Below are 3,316 nucleotides of genomic sequence, written 5' to 3'. Positions count from 1 at the left end.
CAGGAAGAAACTGGGATTGAAGTCTTAACTCTTGAATAAACTGATTGCTTCATCTTGGACAAACTATTTCCCTTCTCTGCGCCTCAGTTTCCTCTTCTACAAGATGAGGCACTGGATTAGACGGTTTTCCAGGTTCACTAGAGCTCTGATTCAAGGATGAAAATTAAAGTGAGTTTGGAGTCTATAGCGGTGCAATCCCAGGGGGGGAACAGTTGTATGAAAGTCCAAAGCCCAGATTTGCAACCATTAACAGAAACAGATTTGCAACGATTAACTGAAACCCACCAGGGCTGGTTTAACTTCAACAGGGAAGGAAAGTGCCCTGGGATTCTGATTTAAGAATGCAAGTCCTGTGCTTCCCTGGTGGCGCAGTGGTTGAGAGTCCACCTGCTGATGCAGGGTACACGGGTTCGTGCCCCGGTCCGGGAAGATCCCACATGCCGCCGAGCGGCTGGGCCCGTGAGCCATGGCCGCTGAGCCTGCGCGTCCGGAGCCTGTACTCCGCAACGGGAGAGACCACAACAGTGAGAGGCCCGCATACCGCAAAAAAAAAAAGGAATGCAAGTCCTGCTTTCTTGAGACGCGCCTCGCTGGGAGAGTGTCAGGGGCACCGCGTCCCCGTGGCAGCCTGCAGTCGGCTTCAGTGTGGCTCGGAGCCAGGCCAGGCAGCCACACTCGAGGCCCGCGTTGCCATGGCCACAGTTCCCAAGTTGCTGCAGCAGCAGGAGGAGGAACACAGCAAGCTGAGATCTGTATCGGTGGACCTGAACGTTGATCCCTTGCTTCAGACTGACATACCTTATGCACTCAGTGAGAGAGATAAAGTCAAATTTACAGTACACACCACGACCACGCTGCCCACATTTCAGAGCCTAGAGTTTTCTGTTACAAGGCAACATGAAGATTTTGTGTGGCTACATGACACTCCTATTGAAACTACAGACTACGCTGGGTTTATTATTCCGCCCGCACCTGCAAAGCCTGACTTCAATGGCCCTTGAGAGAAGATGCAGAAACTGGGAGAGGGTGAAGGGTTTATGACCAAAGAAGAATTTGCCAAGATGACGCAAGAGCTGGAAGCTGAGTATCTCGTGGTCTTCAAGAAGACTGTGTCTTCCCGTGAAGTCTCTCTTCAGCGGCTCTCCTCTCACCCTGTTCTCAGTAATGATTGCAACTTTCACATTTTCCTGGAATATGATCAAGATCTAAGTGTTAGGCAGAAAAATACCAAAGAGATGTTTGGTGGCTTTTTCAAAAGTGTGGTGAAAGCACTGATGAAGTCCTTTTTTCAGGAGTTATGGAGGTAGATGACTTCTTTGAACAAGAGAAGCATTTCCTCAGTAACTATTATGATAGGATCAAGGGTTCCTTTGCAAAGGCTGACAGAATGACCAGCGCTAATAAAAATGTAGCAGACGGTTACATCCACACCACAGCCTGCTTGCATAGCCTGGCTTTAGAAGAGCCCACGGTCATCAGAAAGTACCTACTGAAGGTGGCTGAGCTATCTGAAAAACTTAGGAAAGTAGAGAGTCGAGTCTCCTCAGATGAAGACTTAAAGCTGACAGAGCTCCTCCGATACTACATGCTCAACATAGAGGCTGCTAAGGATCTCTTATATAGACGCACCGAAGCCCTCATTGACTATGAGAATTCAAACAAGGCGCTGGATAAGGCCTGGTTAAAAAGCAAAGATGCTTAGCTGGCTGAGGCATACCAGCAGGAATACTGCCAGAAATTTGAACAGCTTTCTGAATCTGCAAAAGAAGAGCTAATCAATTTCAAACAAAAGAGAGTGGCAGCATTTAGGAAGAATCTGATTGAAATGTCTGAACTGGAAATAAAGCATGCCAGGAACAACATCTCCTTCCTGCAGAGCTGCATCGACTTGTTCAAGAACAACTGAACAAAGGATATGAATGTGAAGAAAGCCAGCATCATTTGCACTCAGATCATTACCACAGAAGATTACCTTTGACTTTAATTTAAAATTATGTGAATAAATATTTTGATTTCTAAAGATCTTAACACTTACCCATGTTGGTTTAAAAATATTTCTATTGCATGCTACTTGGACACAACTAATCTTTATGCATTTAATACCTCAGAATGGGTAGAATCTAAGTACTGGGTTCTCCTCTAATTTGTCTTTCGTAATTAAGAAAGGGTGTGGGAATCTCATGCCTTCTGGAGTCTGTAAGGAGTGGCCTGGCACATGCTGCCTCACTGTTCCATGTACCCATGCCCCTACAAACCGGTTACTTTAGGGTAGGTGCCGATTATAACAGATAAGTCAGCCGCTTGTTACAGGTAAGAGACATTCTATCTCTTCATTAGGTAATTTGCCCTTTCTTACTCTCCTGGTTCTTTAATCACCTTGAGTTGTTTGTACTATAACAAGAGCAAGAAAAATCTCATATCTTTATATACACCCTTTGCAGCCCCATTTTTGTAGTAGGGGAGAGAAGCATCTTAAGGGTATAAGAACAAGTAACAAGGCCTAATTTAGAAGGTGGCCAGATCTACATTACGAAAGATGTGACCCCCCTCCCTAATGCGGGGGGGGCGGTATGTGTGTGTTTGGACTTTTTATAAAGTGTACAATAAAATAATAATCCATGCTCTTAAAAAAAAAAAAAAAAATGCAAGTCCTGGGAATTCCCCGATGGTCCAGTGGTTAGGACTCTGCGCTTCCACTACAGGAGGCACAGGTTCTATCCCTGGTCACCTGTAAGCTGCATGGCACTGCCAAAAAAAAAAAACAGAATGTGAGTCCTTTGAGAAATTATTTAACATGGACTTGAAGGATTTGGTGGAGGAATGTAGGCAGTGGTAAAGGAATAAATCTTCTTCAACTTTGCAGGAAAGAGCAAAGCAGCATCGAATCCCTTTCATATGTTTTTCCCTGTGCTAAAGACAGGAGCAAAGATAGGCTCCTGCTGCCACCTTGTGGCACATTGGACAGCTTAGAAGGAAGGGTTTACTCAATCCGGGTGCCCCCAAGTCTAAAATACCCTCAAGAAACCACATCTTCTTTCTCCCTTAACAATTACACAGAGCTTGATTACTCACAAAACACTTCCAACCCTATGATCTCGTTTCATTCTCTCAGCAACTATGTTGAGTGGCAGGAAGGAGTTAATAACACCATTTTACCAACAGACTATGTGATTTACCTACCGTCACAGTAGCTGGCAGTCAGGACTTGAACACACATCCTGACTCTAAATGAGGCAGCTCATTCACTACTATGTAGGAGTGGGGATGAAACAGGTTTAGGTATGCTCTAGGCCTAGGAATTTGAGAGAGGGAAGCT

At 45.1% G+C, this 3,316-nt stretch overlaps 1 pseudogene; it reads left to right on the top strand.

Moving 5' to 3' along the window:
• The first annotated feature begins 674 nt into the window (after positions 1–674).
• On the top strand, positions 675–1,964 carry LOC101279933 (sorting nexin-5-like; annotated as a pseudogene).
• Positions 1,965–3,316: the final 1,352 nt, after the last annotated feature.

Source organism: Orcinus orca, chromosome 3, assembly GCF_937001465.1.
Source record: "Orcinus orca chromosome 3, mOrcOrc1.1, whole genome shotgun sequence".
NCBI lineage: Eukaryota > Metazoa > Chordata > Mammalia > Artiodactyla > Delphinidae > Orcinus > Orcinus orca.
This window is presented reverse-complemented; position numbering and strand designations above follow the sequence as displayed.